The 21,138-nt window shown below is 36.8% G+C and overlaps 1 long non-coding RNA gene across 1 annotated transcript in view; it reads right to left on the bottom strand.

Moving 5' to 3' along the window:
* The window catches only part of LOC107043387, a 285,600-nt gene extending 264,897 nt beyond the window's left edge, over nt 1–20,703 (bottom strand). Inside the window, exon 1 of the long non-coding RNA XR_001461228.1 lies at nt 20,553–20,703. This is a non-coding gene — a long non-coding RNA (uncharacterized LOC107043387). The remainder of the gene's footprint in view (nt 1–20,552) is intronic.
* Nucleotides 20,704–21,138: the final 435 nt, after the last annotated feature.

Raw genomic sequence — 21,138 nt, 5'->3', positions numbered from 1 at the left:
GGGGGGGGGGGGAATGGAACAAAGTGAATTGGATGGCGCACTAACCTGGCTATGGGGAAAATGGGATAGTGGGGTAAGAATAACGGGTTGAGGCGTTATTTACCCTTATTCCGTCTAACCCCATTATCCCATTATCAATTCACATGGTCCTATTTTACCTTGCTGTCCTATTTCACCCCCGGCCCAAATTTATCTATTGTCCAATTTGCCAGGCTGTTCCATTGTACACCACTGTACTGTTTACCCCACCCTCATATTTGCAGGCTCATTCATTTTACCTTGCTATCGTCTTTACCTGATTATCCCACTAAACACCAGTATTTAATTTACCCCAATTTGCCCCTCCGGCTAATTAACCTATCACTTAGTTCACCTTGTTTTACCCCACAATCTGACAGAGAATAGCATTCTCGTCCTGTTTACTACGAATTTCAATTTTACACCCCGCCATCTAATTTCATTTCATCATTCAATTTACCGAACCATAAATAAAAAAATTCAAAAAGTAAATGAAAAAAAGCAAAAAAATTGAAAAATTGAATCCATTCGCTACCGGACTCACCCCTCTACTCCAATTCACCCCGCCATTCAATTTTGCCCCACTAACAAATCTACTTTCCCATTTTACCCCGCTGTCTAATCGGTCCACTCCACCCCAGTATCCCATTTTGCCCCATTGTTCCTTTCATTACAGTTTCTTTTATCAAGCCCCCCTCTCTGTTATCCCATATTATCCCACTGTTCACCTTGGTCAATCCTTTTCTATCTCTTCGCTCTCATTAATTGCGCATATCAAGTGGGAAAAAATACGACCTGCCACAAGCAGCTATACTGCTCAGAAGATACCGGGGTAATAGGTCAGTCAAATTACGGTTTGGAAATCAAGGATGATAGAAGAAGGGTAAAAACCATGAGATATCATGCGGAAGAATGATGTGACACACATACTAAGTTTTTGGGATTGCAGCAAACGGGCAAATTGTGTTCAAAAATTCAAAACTGCAAAATTAAGCGTGCACGTGACCTTTTTTGCTTTACGCCGACGAAACCGTGATAGATAGGATAAAAATGCATAAAATGTAATTTGTAGAGCATAAAATTTCCTACAAAAAAGTCAGTGGTAGCACTTTCGTAATTTCAACCGTCAAGTCGCCAAGCGCGCTCAAAGTTGAACTACGAAAAAGCTGATTCGCCGTCAACGCCGAAAAGTTCATTTTAGTTGCAAAATGCAAATAATTTATGAAAAAGTGGATTAAAAAATCAGAAAAAAATCAGGATGCATCTGGACCCTTCACAAAATGTCTCCAGGAGAGCAATTTTTTTTAAAAACATACTTCGATTTTTCAGGAGTCCCCATTTTTCTCTTTTTTTTTTTTTCATTTTTCAACCAAAATTTGCCATAACATAACTTTTGATCCAGTTATCTTATTGGAATAAGAATAAAACGTCATTTTTTCTCGTTCTCTCCTCTCCATTTTCACTTTATTGACCTTTTCACTCAACTTTCATATTTAACTTATTATTTGTTGATAAACTAAAAAAATTGCTGTTTTTTCAATATATAATCTGACTGGAAAAATTCAGGTCGGGCTTTATCCCAAACTTGAGTCATTGGGATCAATCTTGAATTTTTTCATATTTTTCTTGGCATTTGTTAACGTAGATTTTTAATAACAAATGGAAAAATTTTCGATTTTTGTCATTTTTTCAATGTCTAAAAATTCATTGATTTTTTTTTTTTCAATTTTTTGATATTTTGGTATTTTTTATATTTTCAATACTTAGTGAGCTATGAATTATTTTAGATTTCGGGAAATGTCGTCGGACGCGCCCCACTCCACGCATTCGACCTTCCCACTCTCCATATTCTCCGCGTAGCGGAACTTCTGCAAACGTTTCCTTGCTAATTTCCTTCAAAAATATGAACAAATTACAAAAAAAAATTTTGTTAATAATCAATAGTTCACAAACTCAATGGGAGCTTCGGTTTTGTACCTCTGTACTTTGTAACATGATAAAAATCATGCACTGTTCCTCGCCTGAACTGACCGCGGATCATGGGGGAAAAATTAGTATTTTTATCCCAGCGAGGAGTCGTATCACCCGGGCCACAATTGTCATTTTCTTTATTTCTGTTATTTACTCTTTCTTTTATTATTCTCTCAAATTCTGTCGGTCGCATTCACCGTGGATTACGCGTGAGCTTCGCGATGAGGGGAGTGGAGCGGAGCATCGGGAATGGCTACAAGTCGGCGCTACAGCAGATGACGAGTAGCACACCGACGAGCACGTACACACCGCGTCTGGGAGACTCACACCACGAAGGACGCGAGAGACGATCGAGTTACGCCAGCAGGCATCTCAGGTCTCTACGTGCGAATCCCTACCACCTCACCGATGGATCGGTGGCGCAAGGCCGCCCAGTAAAAAAAAAACTCATGCTACAACATTGAAGGAGCATCGGATTATGTTGGCTTCTGCGCCGTTCAACACGGATCACATCCACTAACCGCGCTGTGCAAGTCTCAGTTCTCTGGGACTCAGGAATTGGGAATTATGACAATTTAAAAATTCCCAATTTAAAATCATATAATAACGCGGATTCTCCGCGCTTCATCGGTTGATTGTGGTGGGGGTAGAAAAGATTTTGAGGTTCCTCGGGGCGATGTACGGCCCCGACGGACGACTCTTCGCTAGGTTTCAGCCATATTAAGTCGCTCTGCGCAATTAATGTTTTATTACGCTCTTTGAACTTCTTTGAATTGTTAAAACAATTATTACTTTGGTGTGCCTGGATTTTCCGGCCTTTTCCTGACGTCGCTGCCGTACTGAGGGTCCAGACGAGTTTATCCTGGAGTTTCTCGCGTATCAAACGGGGAGCGTGATTGAATTTGTGAATGCTCGCGTGGTTTTTCGATTCATTTCTCCGGTGGCCATTTTGGACACCGTTTGAGTGTTAAAATTCGAGCCTTTTGCCTGCGGGACGCGGCACTCAGTGGCCTTTGGCCTCATTCCTTTATTTTCATTATTGAATATTGTATCGACGGAACGATACTTCTGAGCTGAACAATTAAGATCACTCAGATGAATTCAAGACTAATATTTCATTTTTTTTTTGAATTATTTAATTAAATTTCTGGTATTTACAGTTTAATTGATTTTCTTTTGTTTTGCTAACAATTTCTGACGGTTATGTGCAATTTAAATGTACCATCTCAGTGATTGCTAGATTTTGGAAGAACAATTATTTCGTAGTTTTCTGAGTTATTCCATCGATGAAATTATGTTTGAATGACTGGGTGAATTCATAAAAGAAATTCAATGTTTGCTTGAGTTAATTTTCGATTGGAAAATGATTTCAAATTCACTTGAGTATTTCACAAGGTATTTTCAGTATGACTGGGCGAACGTTTGTGTGTTTGGGTTGACAACTGGTCAAGTACTGACTGTTCTCCCTTCTGCGTGCTGCTGTGACGCGTCCCTTAGGATAGGTTTCAGGTATAAATCCCATTGCAGGGGCGTTTTCAAGTGTTAAATCCAATCTTACATAATGTGGACAAGTCAGCGACAGTTTTTCTGTTCAACTCAAGACCGAGAAATACTCAAATGTTACAATTGGTGAGATATTCATGAATTAACTCATAATTCGTGAACTCATTATAAATTAGCCTCATTCAAATAACATTCTCAAATTGTCGATGAAATTCTTCTTGAATGACAATTAATTTTCCATGGGGTACGGAACAAATATTAATTATTTCATTCATTTTGTTGCCGTTTATCGGTTTTGATTTTGGGAACTTTGTTCAATTTCTTCATTCGTGTGGCCTTCGCGTTGTCGCGCATCGGGTGATTCTCGCGAATGATAATCTTTTGTCATTAAATTGTGGCTACGTGATATTGGTTCATTTTTCCAATCAAGTAAAAATATTGCATTTTTATAATCCCTTCTTATTTTCGCATTTGCTAAAATATTAATACTCTGTATCGAGTCATACCGCATGTAGAGTTCGCTCTCACGCATTTCATTGAATGACTTAATTTTGTAATTATCACACATTCAATTAGTTCTGAAAATTTATAAATTGTAGCTCCAGACAATTAATAATTTTTGAATTGTGTCGAACTTTTGCATGCGGGAGTACCCTCCCGCATATGTAAAAATCGCGAATATTATTTCACTGGCATTTGGCCGATTTTTCTATTGTTTTATTGTTGTGAGAAAATATAGTTCATTTTATTTCCGAATAATTCATGGTACTGAACTGCATTAATTGTTCGCCCGTTTCCACACGCCTCCGCGGTTTCCTGAGCTGGTCGTAGAACGCGCTTCGACATCGTGACCTTGTCCTTTGAAGGTTAAAAGGACTGGCGCCCTTTTGGTATTGTATCTTTGGTTCCTCCCATTGATCACCTTCATACTTATTCAGGTTGAGAGATTCCAAAAGAGTTGCTAAAAGTTAGTGGACGACAATGCACACGATTTCCCGCGTGTGTCGTTGAAAAATACGTCACAACTTATAGTTTCTTATTTGATGACAAATTATATTGATGAAAATTTTTATCTTTCAATTTAAATTTAAACAATAGTCAAAATTTGTAGGGGCCAGGTCTAAATTAAGTTTCCTTGGAATTATTATACGAGAAAAAACTCTCTACGGATGCATCATCAGAAATTATTTGAACCCACTCGAGATGGGATTGTTGACTTTTTTGTAGGCAATTTCATGCTCTACATATTAAGTCCTATGCATTTTAATCCTATCTATCACGGTTCCGTCGGCGTAAAGCAAAAAAGGTCGCGTGGACGTTTAATTTTGCAGTTTTTAATTTTTTTAAACAATTTCCCGATTTGCTACAATCCCAAAAACTTAGTATGTATTTCATATCATTCTTCCGCATGATATCTCATGGTTTTTATCCTTCTTCTATCATCCTTGATTTCGACTGAAAAAAGTCCTTATTTGACTAGCTTATAACCTGCGATCACTGAAGCTAAGCAGTAACGAGTTGGAATAGCAAAAGGATGGGCGACCGAAAGGGAACACGACAGACCGACCGAGAGAGAACATCTGGAGAACTGCTGGACCGATTTCTTTTTTTTCATAATTGTTGAATTTATGAATTAACTACATTAATATATTCAATTATTTTTTATTAATAAAATTGAAGGAGTCATTAGTGATTGATTAATTATTGAGATATGTAAGGCACGCGAGGTCTCTTGCCGAGAGCCCCTCTATAGCAGTCTCTTGACAGTCTTGCGGCATCTCTCACGCAGAGTCTCAAAAGTATGGCTACTGGCGCTGAGCCATACTCTCTCATAGACGCAGACGCGAGTCTTCCAGACCCCGAAAAAGACTCAAACTTCTCATCCCAGGATATTTTAGGGGTGACATGAAGGTTTTTACAATTGTTCACTGTCAAAATCATGATTTTTTTTTTAGAATATTTCGGGGAAAAATTCATAGATTAGATCATTTGGTATTACTGCTCATACGTTGTGACAATCATTATGAACAGAACTTAAATTTAAACAATTGAAGTGAAATGAACAAATGTTATTGAACAAAAGCGGAGAACAAACTAGCTTTGGAAGAAAAGCTTGAAATCTTTGAAAAACACTGACTTGTTTTGAAAAAAAAAATGTCAATTTAATTTAATCTGACACCCTGACGGTTGAATTTGCCAGCGATGCATTGGTTCTTTCGATGGTAAAGGCCCCTGCGATAGGGTGGGTGGATCATTCCAACGTCCAGCAGCACGTGCTAGTCTCCAATGTCCCTACGTGAATCACATCTTGACGGTTGAGGATCCCTATGATTGGGCCCAAATAAGTGTTCCTAACATTCGTACAATTTTCGTAACTGAAGAAGAAATTATTGAAACCGAAAAGCAATCACTTGATCGATTCACGCGAGTCCGTATTTCTCGGTAGTTTAGTTGGAGAAGTGCCCGGCGGAATCGAATTCTGGGCGGTGCGAGATTTTTATTTTCCTCTAAATTCTAATTCTCTTTACCAGCTTTTACCAGGAACGCATAGCTATAATGTTATCACACCAAACTTCACTAGAACCGTGATAGTCAGACCTTTTTCTAGCTCCCTTGAGTATGAAACACTCAAACGAGCAAAAGATGTTTTGTCATTGGAACCGATCAAATCAGAAGTTATCAGTGCGTGGAACGATAAATGGTGGTTGCGCTGAGAAAAAAACATTATATTTGTCGAATATTCATTTAGTTGACACAGGCATTTATTTTTTCAAGATCGTATTTCTCCAATCGAGTCATTCCCATGTAAACCTGATTAGGTGCTAATTATGACAATCATGTTGCTCTACAGGATGACTCTGTTACACATGATCTGGGATGAACTCTTCCAATGATTATTAATTTTTCTTAAATTACTTATTTTCCACAAAGAAGAATTTCAACTAATTTTTTAATGTTGATAATTATTTAGGGAGTTTACTCAAGGCTATAACTAACATGATCATCTTCTACAGCAATATAATTATCATAATTGAAATCTAATGAGCATTGCCTTCGAATGACTCTACTTGGCGAAAATAATTTTTATTCTCAGTGTGGGAATGATAGTTGGTAGAGGCTTCAATTCCACTTCATTCGAAGCCACTTTGATTTTGCGATGTGGACCTGCGTCTTCATATGAATTCCCTGTTGAAAAAAAAACTATCTCCACAAGTTGTTTCAACATTTTATGTTAGGCGACAACATTGAAAAAGTAAAAAACCCTTTTAATAAAATACTTTTACAATTGCAAAACAATTAGAAAATGCAATCCGTCGTAAATTCATTGATTATCACATAAGTCAGGATTCTTAAGTGTCCCCTCCCTCACTGTAACATTCAGGTGGATAGTCATATAATCCAAAGTGGAATATGACTTGAAATAAGTAACTTTTTCAACTATTACGAGTCATATTTTTTGTTTCTTATTTTCGCATTGCTCTCGGAAACGAATTTTTCGGAAGAAATATCTCTCATTTAACGAAGAACGACTGCAGAATAATTATTGTCCTTTGATAAAAATATCGGTAATTATGTCCCCAAGTGGCCTCTAACATTTCAGATAAGAAAATACAGTTTTCGAGTAATAGCAGATTGAAGAAAGAATTGATTTGGCTATAACGACTCTAAAAATTGAACAAATTGAGTTCAATTGCACTTATTTTGAAGCTTTTTCAATTACCTTCCAATGCGTGAGAACAAAAATTCTACTTCTAATGATTAAATTGAATTATTTCACCTTTTTTTCAAACAATCAAAATTCAAGTGGAAAGGGTGAAATTTTTTGAAAAATCATAACTCGCTGAAAAAAATCGACTCTTTCTAAAAATTTACATATAAAGTTGAATATCTCAAGTTGAATACTCCTTCTGAAAAAATCGGCACGACAATCGGAAACATGACACTTTTTGCTTCCGAATGGAAGCATTGCATTCCATGGATTTTTCGATTTTCTAATTTTGCGTGGAAATAATGCAGAATGGTCTGAAATGTAAAAATACAAAGTTTGACGACTGTGTCTGTATGTGCGCATGGTCAACTTGGCCGACTTGATGGTCAACTTTTAGAAGATCAAAGAAATAAACGGCTAAAAAAATTCAAAAAAATCTGAAATTTCGTGAGATTATAGGTATAAATGTGGACTAACTCTGTGCACCGATTCAACTGAATCGGTCTAACCGTTTTCGAGAAAAAGCCATTTGTTTCTAAATCGTTTTTCGTAAATATCTCGGAATCTATCCATCCGATTTCAATCATTTTTTTTTTCAAAATACTCGCCTCGGTGTCTTCTATCTTAATCAATCAAAATATGTATACCCATTCATATTAAATTTCAGAGATATTTCAGTTTTTTCATTGTTCGCTCAAAATCTTTGCTCGCACGCTAGTTACTTTTTGAACTAATATATCAACTAGAAATTTGACACAAATCTGCCTCTTAGTACTGCAATGGATGGAATTGAAGATGGACTGAATCGGATGATTAGTTTAGGAGATATTCAACATTGTATCAAAAGCGTTTTTCGTAAATATCTTAGAATCTATCCATCCGATTTCAATTATTATTTTTTTTAAATACTCGCCTCGATGTCTCCTATCTCAAACAATCAAAATATATATCCCATCTATACTACCCATCTGTACTACATTTTAGAGATATTTCAATTTTTCCTTTTTCGATCAAAATCCTTGTCCGCATGCTAGTTATTTTTTAAATTGATATATGAACTTGAAATATAGCATGAGTTCTCCTCTTGCCACTACAATGGATAATATCAACGATGAACTGGAGCAAATGATTAATTTTTGCTTCCGAATGGAAGCTTTGCATTCGTTCGACTTTCACTTTTGCTAACTTTGCTTGGCAATGATCCAGAATGGTCTGAAACGGAAAAATACGAAGTTTGGGGACCATGTCTGTGTGTGATAGTGTCCACTCGGTGGTCACTTTTTCTTAAAATTAACGAATGAACGGGAAAATTTATTCCAAAAAATCTGAAATTTTGTCGGTTTATTGGAAACATTTGGGACTAACTTCATGGCAAAATTCAGCTGGATCCGTCAATTAGTTTTTGAGAAACAGCCATTTGTTTCTTTACGCTTTTTCCTAAATATCTCGAAAACTACCCAACGGATTTCATTTTTTTTCAAAATATTCATCTTGATGCCCTCTATTGTAATCAATCAAAATATTATACCCATTCATAGAAAGTTTTCGAGATATTTCGATTTCTCTTTTTGACCTAAAATCGTTGTTCGTACTCTAGCAACCGCAAAAATGGAGATATCAACTTGAAATTTGGCATGAAGTTGTCTCTGGTAGTAACAATGGTTCGTATTGACAATAGGCTTAATCGGATGATTACTTCCTGAGATATTCAACTTTATATGTAAATCTAATTTTTTTAATATCTCAATAGCGAGTTAACCGATTCTAATTTTTTTTTACAAATTTTCGTCTCGATATCCTCTATTTTAATCAATCAAAATATCTGCACCCAATTATACAAAATTTAGAGATATTTCAATTTTTGTCGTTTTAACTTTAAAGCGTTGTTTGCACTATAGTATTCGCAAAAATAGAGTAACTCTAGTAGTAGCAATGGTTCGTATTGAAAATGGGCTCAATCGGATAATTACTGAGATATTCAACTTTATATGTAAATCTAATTTTTTTAATATCTCAAAAACGAGTCAACTGATTCTAATTTCAATGATTCAAGAATATTCGTCTTGTTTTGTAATGTTTATGTCCTTTTTTATATTTTTCATATTTTCTTTGATCATTCATTTATCCCTTTTTCAACCCTTTTTTATTCTTTGTTTTTCGCTTTTTTGTAATGTCCTTCCTTTTCTTTTATTATTCTGATCCGTTTCGAAGTCTTTTTTCGCCATTTATTTATCCCTTTTTGCTTCCGAATGAAAGCCTTGTATTTGAGCGATTTTTAGATTTTCCAATTTTGATAGCAAATGGTCTAGAATGTTCTGAAACGTGAAGAAATGATGTTTTTAGGGTCATGTCTGTATGTGTGTGGGATTTTTTTTTGTCTAGAAAAAATGATTTGATTTCCGCATTTCGAACTACTGTATGTATATAGACAGTATTCCTGCCAAATTTCTTTGCCTCATGATTTTTTGTTTCTGAGGTAATGATTACCAAACTTTACATTTTCAAAAATTCATAACTTTTGAATGGCGCATCCGATTCGAACAAATAAAAAAAGAAAAATTTTGTTTTCATTCATACTTCCAGGAAAAAAATACTCCATGGACGTGAAGGAGCTTCTACACCTAAATTTCGATGAATTTTTAGGTTTTTATTTTTTTTCGGCTCTAGGGCCGTCCGGTATTCGACTGGAATATTTTTTTTTTCATAGAGGACGTCTATATATGATGTAAACAAAAAACGCCATCGTGAAAGAGACACCCAGTGTACCGGAGAAAATTTTTGTTTCCTAAATTTTCGTGTTTTTACGCCTTCTAAGAGAGCTGCCTTGTTTTTATTGAGAAATTGATATTTCAATTCATACCTTTGATGGATATGAGTTAGAAAAGAGATGCGTCACGATGGAAGAGAGAAACATTGCGTCGGGAAAGAAATTTGCTTTAAAATTTTTGCGTCTTTTCGCTTTCTATGAAAGCTATACTGTGTCATCTTCATCGAAAGTTCACCTAATCATGACCAAACAAATGAGAAAAGAAAACAAAAAGAATCAATTCATTGATTTAATATCATCAGTTTTTCCTTAGGCTCTAGTTTTAGTGAAACCATCAACTTCCTCATTGAGTTTTCATCGTTGTACAATTCCTTGCGAATCGATTCGCATTTTCCTGTCTGTTGTATCAAGGTAAGCAGTTTTCACTTTATTTATTGGAATAATCCTCATTTTCCGGATAATTTTGGATTGGATTTGATAATTTTGCATTTCATAGAGTGCTGCGAAGTGATAGGTGTGCGAATCCGATGCGGATTCCTGGTCAGAAGGGACACAATGGTTTGGATTTGCGGCCCATTTCCTCGGCAATATACAAGAAGTTTCCCTTTCTACCAAAGTCTGCGAAGATCTGTGGCCAGTGCCGGAAGATGGCTCCGAATTATGTGATTCCACCCTTCTCAATGGTGAATCTTCATGATACACATCTTCGATGTTCGGACACCCCACCCGAGATATCAAAGATATCATATCAGATATGATAAACAGTTCTCCGAGATCGGGTCGGTCTTTCCATCTCGACGATTCCGGCATTTCAATCGATGAAGAAGCGGATAATGTATCTGAATTCTCCAGTTCCCCTATGCATTCTGATGCGGAAGATGACCAAAGTGACGCTGATCCTTCTTTATCAAAGCACTATCGATCTTCGAGAGAAATAGAATTAGAAGAAATGCTGGATGGTTTGAAGAAAAAATTCAATGATCTGGAAAAGTACGCTGAGCGCTTGCAAATCTTGACGCTTTTTCCACAGTCNCTGAGCGCTTGCAAATCTTGATGCTTTTTCCACAGTCGTGGAGCGAGCGGAAAATCGCTTCTGAATTTCGCATTACGAGATACATGGCGTCAAAAGCGGAAAAATTGAGAGAAATCAAAGGAGTATTTGCCTCACCAATTGCGAAAGCAGGCCATTCACTCCCANTAGAGGACGTCTATATATGATGTAAACAAAAAACGCCATCGTGAAAGAGACACCCAGTGTACCGGAGAAAATTTTTGTTTCCTAAATTTTCGTGTTTTTACGCCTTCTAAGAGAGCTGCCTTGTTTTTATTGAGAAATTGATATTTCAATTCATACCTTTGATGGATATGAGTTAGAAAAGAGATGCGTCACGATGGAAGAGAGAAACATTGCGTCGGGAAAGAAATTTGCTTTAAAATTTTTGCGTCTTTTCGCTTTCTATGAAAGCTATACTGTGTCATCTTCATCGAAAGTTCACCTAATCATGACCAAACAAATGAGAAAAGAAAACAAAAAGAATCAATTCATTGATTTAATATCATCAGTTTTTCCTTAGGCTCTAGTTTTAGTGAAACCATCAACTTCCTCATTGAGTTTTCATCGTTGTACAATTCCTTGCGAATCGATTCGCATTTTCCTGTCTGTTGTATCAAGGTAAGCAGTTTTCACTTTATTTATTGGAATAATCCTCATTTTCCGGATAATTTTGGATTGGATTTGATAATTTTGCATTTCATAGAGTGCTGCGAAGTGATAGGTGTGCGAATCCGATGCGGATTCCTGGTCAGAAGGGACACAATGGTTTGGATTTGCGGCCCATTTCCTCGGCAATATACAAGAAGTTTCCCTTTCTACCAAAGTCTGCGAAGATCTGTGGCCAGTGCCGGAAGATGGCTCCGAATTATGTGATTCCACCCTTCTCAATGGTGAATCTTCATGATACACATCTTCGATGTTCGGACACCCCACCCGAGATATCAAAGATATCATATCAGATATGATAAACAGTTCTCCGAGATCGGGTCGGTCTTTCCATCTCGACGATTCCGGCATTTCAATCGATGAAGAAGCGGATAATGTATCTGAATTCTCCAGTTCCCCTATGCATTCTGATGCGGAAGATGACCAAAGTGACGCTGATCCTTCTTTATCAAAGCACTATCGATCTTCGAGAGAAATAGAATTAGAAGAAATGCTGGATGGTTTGAAGAAAAAATTCAATGATCTGGAAAAGTACGGTGAGCGCTTGCAAATCTTGACGCTTTTTCCACAGTCGTGGAGCGAGCGGAAAATCGCTTCTGAATTTCGCATTACGAGATACATGGCGTCAAAAGCGGAAAAATTGAGAGAAATCAAAGGAGTATTTGCCTCACCAATTGCGAAAGCAGGCCATTCACTCCCAAAACAAACGGTCGAGAAAGTACACAAGTTTTATCTAGAGAATAGTCGTGTCATGCCAGGGATGGAAGATAAAGTATCCGTCAAAATCAATGGAGAGAAGAAAGTAGAGCAAAAGCAAATGATACTCGAAAATCTGAAACACCTTCATAGGAAGTACAAAAATACTCATCCAGAGGCTTTGGTTGGTTTCAGTAAGTTCGCTGAGCTGAGACCAAAACAATGTGTACTGGCGGGAGCAAATGGCACTCACGTCGTATGTGTTTGCACGTATCATCAAAATTGCAAATTGATGCTCGAAGCCATCAACATTGCCACTCTAACTAAAGATTCCCCCTGCCCACTCAAGGATTACAAAGATTGTCTAGCCCAATTGATGTGTACAAATCCAACCCCGGTCTGTTATCTGGATGAATGTAAAGACTGCCCTGGAGTGAAACCTTTCTCATGTGAATTGAAGAAGCTCCTTTCTGATTCTGTTATCGAAACTGTCCAATTTCGCGTGTGGCAAACTACTGACAGGTGTACCTTGCAGACACAAACGCTTGCGATGGATGACTTCGTCGATCTTCTTGTCGAACGATTAAAAGTATTAAAACCCCATCACTTCATCGCTAAAGAACAATCAGCTTTTGTTAAAGATCGAAAAGAGAATTTGAATAGCAGCGAAGTACTAGTGCACTGTGATTTCTCAGAAAATTATGCCTTTGTGGCTCAAGATGCTGCTCAATCCTTCCACTACAACAATGACCAATGTACAGTCCATCCCGTTGTTTACTACTATCGCGAAGGAAACGAGATCCAGCATCGGAGTTTAGTTGTTTTGTCAGATAGTACTACTCATGATACCGCAGCGGTTTACTTGGTACAGAAAATTCTAATACAACATGTGAAGAATAACTGCAAAGATGTCGAGAGAATCATCTATGCCATCGATGGAGCTGGGCAACATTACAAGAATCGTTACCAAATGGCTAATCTTCCGCATCACAAGACTGATTTTGGAATAGATGCAGAGGCCCATTTTCATGCAACCGCACACGGTAAAGAAGCTTGTGACGGTGTGGGCGCTGTTTTCAAAAGAGAAGCGAGACGTAGAATCTTGCAAATCGTCTATGGTGAACCCATCCTGACGCCAGATGCTTTGTTTCGATGGTCAAAAGAGAATTTGAAAGGAATTAATGTTTTTTTTTTCACCCAGGACGAACATAAGGATATAAAAACTGAATTGAGGGAAACATTTGATAGTGCCAAAGCTATTTCAGCCATTCAAAAACACCATTGTTTTATTCCAAAACCGGGAGAGCAATTGTTAATGAAACGATATTCGGCTGCGGAAAACCAAGAAGTTTTTCCGAAACGAAAACAAACAACAACAACAAAACGGAAAGCACTTACAAAACAGTAATCGTGATGAACAGATGTATAGTAAATCAGTGCAATTGGGCAAGTGGTAGTTGGAGATGGTGAATAATAGCCTCTTATTGTAAAAATGTAAAAAGCTCGTTACAGTAAAATAAAACTTGTTTTTCCATGTTTCGCACTTCTTTGGATGAGTACTTTCTCTTTCGAAAGAGGTTTATAATGTTGTTGATAGTCCCTCCCATCTAGCAGAAGGGAAAACTGTCGATTGAAAGGTAAAAGAAGTAAAAAAAGATTGAAAAGAAGAAGAAAAAGAGAAAAGGAGAAAAGTAAGAAAATTGCGAAGAAATCACATTTTTCTGGTGTACTGCTTATCTCTTCCATGATGGCTTTCCTTTTCATCGTTATGAGCAAAAAATATTGATTGACACGTTTCTTTCTTTGGATAGCTCTCATAGATAGCGAAAAAACTCAAAAATTTCAGAGAAAATTTTTTTCCCGACGCATTGTTTCTCTTTTCTATCGTGATGAATCTCTTTTCTAACTCATATTCATCAAAGGTATGGATTGAAATATCAATTTCTTAATAAAGACGAGGCAGCTCCCCTAGAAAGCGGAAACACACGAAAATTTAGGAAACAAAAATTTTCTCCAGTGCACTGGTTGTCTCTCTCATGTTGGCGTATTTTTTTTACATCATATATGGACGTCCTCTATCAGAAAAAAAATATTCCAATCGAATACCGGACGGCCCTGGAGCCGAAAAAAAACAAAAACTTACAAATTCATCGAAAAATAGGTGTAGAAGCTCCTTTACGCCTATGAAGTATTTTTTCCCTGAAAGTATGAACAAAAAAAAAATTTCTTTTTTATTTGTTCAAATCGGATGCGCCATTNATCGAATACCGGACGGCCCTGGAGCCGAAAAAAAACAAAAACTTACAAATTCATCGAAAAATAGGTGTAGAAGCTCCTTTACGCCTATGAAGTATTTTTTCCCTGAAAGTATGAACAAAAAAAAAATTTCTTTTTTATTTGTTCAAATCGGATGCGCCATTCAAAAGTTATGAATTTTTGAAAATTCAAAGTTTGTTAGTCATTATCTCAGAAACAAAAAATCATGAGGCAATGAAATTTGGCAGGAATACTGTCTATATATAGTAGTTCGAAATGCGGTAATCAAATCATTTTTTCTACACAAAAAAAAATCCGGGGTGGCTGAATTGACATGGAATATCCCATGGGTGTGATAACTTGGGTTTTTAGAGATCAATTTTTAGAAAATTCAACATATCATAAATACGGTGAAACTTGTCTGAAATTTTGGCTTATGGTAGCTATGATTAAGCTTCACTTTGGTACGCAGCCCTAGTAGAAAAACCTAAGGCAGAGGCGTAACATGCCTGATCAGAATTTTGGATCGGACTTGATCAGTTTCTGATCGAGACCTGAACAGAATTTCCACTCGGGTATGAGTCAATTTGAGAATGAAATTCGTAAGTGTCCTGATAGCTCAGATGGTAAGAGCACCCGACGCGATATTGGGAGGTCCCGGGTTCGATTCCCGGCTAGGAAGTTACTAATTTTTTCTCTCAAAAAATTAAATTTAATTAATGCCTAATGATGAAAGGCGGAGAAACCCTAGTGGAAAAACCTAAGGCAGAGGCGTAACATGCCTGATCAGAATTTCGGATTGGACTTGATCAGTTTCTGATCGAGACCTGAACAGAATTTCCACTCGGGAGTTTCAGTCCGATCGGTTCAGTAGTTCCTGAGATATAACAACTTCTTTAAATTTCGTTTTTCCTCAATATCTCAAAATCTACTCCACCGATTCCAATATTTCTTTTTTTAAAATACTTGTCTCGATGGTCTCTATCTAGATCAATCAAAATATATATACTCGTTCAGACAAAATTTGAAGATATTGCCGTTTTTCTGTTTTTTTATGAACATTCTTCTTTACACGATAACTTGATAAAAAATGGAGATAGGGAGTTGAAATTTTGTATGCTTCAAGCTTTTATAACCTAAAAGGTTGTTATTGTGAATGGGGGCAATTGGTCGAGCGGTTCTTGAGTTATTCAACCTTTTGTGTAAATATATTTCTTCAAATTTCTCATGAACTACTGGACGGATTTCATTTTTCTTTTTTCAAAATACTTGTCTCGGTGGCCACTATCTAGCTCAATTAAAATATGTTAACCCGTCCATACAAAAAATCAGAGATATTCCCGTTTTTTCGTTTTTCTAATTTTGTCATTCTTGTATGCACGATATTTTGAGAAAAAATTAAAATAGTAAGTTGAAATTTGGTGTGATTATAGCTCTTACAATATTGAAGATTCGTATTTTGGATAGGCGCAATCGCCCGAGCAGTTTCGGAGATCTAAAGTTTCAGCAGTTTCGGAAATCTATTTCATTAAAAGGTAGAATATCTTCCTGTAGACATCCTGTAGCATGCAGTTACGGTTGTATACCTGTCACAGAGACAGGGAATTGCTATGGATCCATTCGGAAGCTTACTACCAATGGAATTGGTAGAAATAAAATAAAAAGCCCTAATAACGCAAAAAGTAAAGGTCACATGCCTTCTGTCGGATGGGCTCGGACCCCGGCTTGTTTAATTTCGGATTTGACGTGAAATTGTTCTATATGCTGTTAATCATACTACTCTTGTAAATAATAAGAATGAATCTAACAATAAAACTATATCCACTAATAAATAATACAACCAAACATGTTAAAAATATTTTATAAGTATAAATATAAACCTGTGTATATTGTAATTTATCTGAGAACGAAACTATATATCATGTCCTTCTAAACTGCCCCTTATATGCCTTGCAACGAAAATACTGGCTGCCCGAATTTGTCAATACGAATCGCCTCTTGCATGATGTCAATAACTCATCTGAGCGCCTAATTGCATTCGTTTCAACTACCTTTACCAACTCTGAGGATAACAAGATGAAAAGACTCTACGATTTTTTGCTTAATGCGTTAAAGGTGCGTAATTTTAGCGCTGATGAGATGTAACGGTGACTTCATAATAGGGACTGCTGTACTTATAATTATGTGTAAATGTATTTGGTTTAAGTCTGACTTTTTGCTTCTTGCTTTTTGCTTTACTCTGTAAATTGTACGCCACTCCTATCATATCTGTTAGAGTATTACAACTAAAATTGCCATCTGTTATCACTGTTACCACTATTATTTATATTTCTATTTATACTTTTTTACTATTTTACTTGAATATTATAGTGTATTTTTATTTTTATATGCCATGTGTACCCCCACTGTCATAGGGCGTTATCCCTGTAGGGCATAAATAAATAAAAAATAAATAAATAATAAAAATATTTTATAAGTTCCAATCAGCTTCAACCCCTCACGTACGGAGACAATACATCGTGTGGACCAATACGAATGTGAACGCTAGCTTTCGAAATGTTGGCATGTCTTTTCAACTAGGCGATATTTCAACTACGACATTTCAACTAAAATTTTTAATTACAACATATCAATTAGTTTTTGTGAAATTACTATATTTTTGGGAATTAGCTGAAATTTTTCTTATTTTCATTTTTTTTACTCTTTGATTTTCAACAGACAACGTGATGCAACTCAATTTAATCACTGAACTAATAGATTAATGATTAATATCATACAAAGATTCAATTTGTTTTTATATTATCAATCACAAGAGGTCAATAATTTAGTATTAATAGTTGTTTTTTTTAAAGGATTTTCATGCTTTTTTTCAAAGGCTGTTTTCCATTTTATATTGAGATGCATTGAGCGATTCCACGCAGATAGTTTTCAATATCATCCAATGCATTTTTCCGATCAAAGATTCTCTTGATTCTCGCGTCATGATCTCTGTAAGCCTTTCGTTTTTTTGGAGGGGGCTGGCCATTATTGGTCTACCTCCATATGAGTTCCATTGCAGCCTGTTCATCGTTAAGGGCTTCAATCAGATACTTGGAGACGTGTGTAGTAGGCGTTATGTCAACCTTCCACTGCATTTGTCGTGCGTGGTTCGACATTTTTTACAGCTTCATAACAATTCCACATATCAATTTCGAATTGGGGGGGGGGGGGGGNGTATCGACGTACTTTGGGTCCGATCCATGTTTCCATGGCGATCCATGGCGTGTATTTAAATGTGAGTAGTTGAAATGTGATAAGTTGAATAAGTGTTAGTTGGACAGTCGGTAATGGAAATGTCGTAGTTGAAATGTCGCCCAGTTGAAAAGACACGGATTCTTCGAAATTGATAATTTCCAAATTTATGAAGAATAACTTGATCAGAAAACCAAAATTGCAAACCGCTATACTTGTAGCATCAATTCGATATCAGTTTTACAATTTTCCATTCATTAGAAATAATCCAATTCGAATCGTATTGAGTGTACATTATGCTTGGGAATAGAACGGCCTCATCCGTGAGGAGTTAATATCCTAATCGACTTTCAATACCACGTTAAGAAATAGAATTAATAAATCAATTAGATAAAACTATTGTAATTTACCTGTTCATATATTTAATCCTATGAATCAATCAACAAAAAAGAAAAAAAAAGATTTCAATGAAAAATTGAAAGTGAAGGATTCAATGTAATAAACATTAAAACTCTTTTTGAACGTCGTATTTAAAATGCAAGTGAATTAAATCCATTAAAAATCGTATTTTATATTTCGAAACAATAATAAACCAAATTTTATAATAACCTTAGTAAAATCACTCATAACGCAGAAACGTTTTTTAAAACAATGTGCCACATTGTTATGACTAAACACGTCATTATATTAATTGACATATTCATAAGTTATCCGAAGTCATTTATAAGTTAAGCATTTCGTCTGTAGGAGCAAAAAAAATCTCCGGTGTACTTAAATATTGAGAAATTATGGGAGTTAAAGAATTTTAAGAGAAACCGTTCAAGAAAGACAAACATTCCACCATAAAAAAATGTCCTTGTTCCGTTTAATACGTTGGGGGGGGGGGGGNGGGGGGGGGGGGGGTAGCGTCTCACCTACAGACGCACACATCTACGCGTTAACCACGGACCCAGAGGAAAAGATGATTGACGGGCGAACGAAACTCCCGTGCTGTCTCACTCGCTCCCTATTGTGTCACGCGTATATTTCGGATTAACTTCATCTACGGAATTGGGCTGTCTTGCGAATTGAGAAACATCTCAACGAAGCAGTCCGGCACCGACCGCCGAATACTCAGGAGTGAATACCTACTCCTTACATTATCTATCTTCACTTTTTGTATATAGTTTACATCTTGTAAATATACTGTGATTGTTTTATAACTATCACATTTGTTAGTGAATCGTTACATCTCTCAAAAACCGTGATTCCTACGGGGGGAGGGGGGGGGGAGAGGCATTCAATCGATGATCGATTTTAATCATTTTCATCCATCAATTCCAAACGAAGGGGAATATATAAATTTATTACGCGGACCTAACGGTTCAAAATTCCTATCTATTGTGCATCAAATCCCCAACCCATTGCCATCATTTTTATTCTCCTATCTTATGTCAGAGAGAGGATGAATTTTCAACGGGAGGATATCCCACGGTTGATGTTTGCTTTGTAGATTATGCACTTTTTAACAAAGCATCGGAAAAAAAATTATTAGAGTTTTCTTCTTCAAATATCTCCCTCCCCCCTCCGAGCTACCCGGACACTATGTATGTTGAGTAATGGCATCATGTATAATGTTTGTGCAAAGAAACATCACAAAACGCTCTTTTTATAGAAGGTTACAACAATCCCAACACCGAAACAGACATAATATTGATTCAATTCTCGCATTCCCCTAGATTATCTTCAATGTTTTTACCTTTGGAGAATGTGCCAAATAATGTATGAATTATTATTCAAGTACTTCCATTAACTATTCCACATTTCAATAAATCCACTCGCTACGAATAACGCAAACTCTGTTATCTCAATCCCTACAAATAATTTATCCATCATCAATTCTCGGATTTGCACGTTATCCGAGCGTAGAAAATTCACTGGAAATTCACAGGAAATGGAATTCAATGGAAATAGAGTTTCCTAGAAAAAAGAGCTGAATGCATTCATGACTCCATCAAAAGCCCTCAGCTTTAATCCTCAGTCCTCATTTTCCTAACATTTGCATTTAACAACGATTCTACTTCTATTGCGTCCTCTCTGACATTTGAAGTTTGTGCGCGGAGTGATTGAGGTCAAAATATATTTAGATGTAGGTTATCTCTGATCTTCCCGAAATTTTGAACTCATTATTTGTATATTAATGTACAATTATCCACTGAAATTATAATTAATGACTTAAGAAATAAAAAAAATAGAAATGAAAGAGGACCAGCGTAAACCAGAACAAATCACAATTATTAATCAAAAATTGATCTCAAGAGTTTCACCAACGCGAATGAATATGGATGATAATTAAATTTCAGGATACAAGTTCGAACTGGGCGAATTACACCCGAGGGTCCCAATTAATTTACCTCCCTCATCCCCACTACCTCCGTCTGCCTCACCATCGTATACCTTCATCCTCCATAATTAACACCTCACAGCTCTTATTTCCGAACTTAACTGTTGTTACACGTATATTGGACATATAAATATATTTAATAAAGCCATTAACAGCCTGAAGAAATCAACCCGTTCCTCCCACAAAACTTTTTTTTAGCATTTCAATGGAAAAAAAAATTGTTCTTTCATTCAAGTCGATTCGGATGGGCGCCAAATTCTGCCAACACCAATGTTCATCCCCCCCCCCTCACTCTCACCTATCCTTCCTTCTCCTCGTAACACTCTTGTCGCACACAGTTCCGGTAGAACCAATTAATAAGCAGCCCGCCTGGTTTGGAAAACTTTTGGATCACCCAGTATTACCGTAGAAGTTTGTAGAACGAGCACCCCGGATCGGTGTAACTCCCGTTTCACGACTCGTTACGTGCTTAATAACAATTACGCTGGAAGCGTGTGTCCCACCGTACTAACACGAGTCCAAGCCCCCTACTCCTTTCCCCACTACTTTTTTACTCTGGCTAGTCTCGCGAGTGTCCACGATCACGGTATTTTTTTCCGTTTTTTCAACCGGATTAAAAGGGGTTGGTGGGTGATACAGAGTTAGAGAAAGAGGTGGTGGGTGAGTTGCAGAGAGGGGGGAGTTAATAGCCTCGATTGTTTAATCCAATTCGACAAATTGCTCGGCACGCGCAACGACATATTTTGGCTTTGAAAATACTCGTTGTAAAAGTGAGAGAAATCGAGAGAAGCTGGAGGGAGACGGGCTATTTTTTGGAAAGAGGTCGAAGGATAGCCAGCAAATTTACGAGGTGATTTACAAATTGGCGGTTATTGTACCACTCG

The sequence above is a fragment of the Diachasma alloeum genome, unplaced genomic scaffold (assembly GCF_001412515.2).
Source record: "Diachasma alloeum isolate Michigan unplaced genomic scaffold, Dall2.0 Dall_scaffold_00563, whole genome shotgun sequence".
NCBI lineage: Eukaryota > Metazoa > Arthropoda > Insecta > Hymenoptera > Braconidae > Diachasma > Diachasma alloeum.
This window is presented reverse-complemented; position numbering and strand designations above follow the sequence as displayed.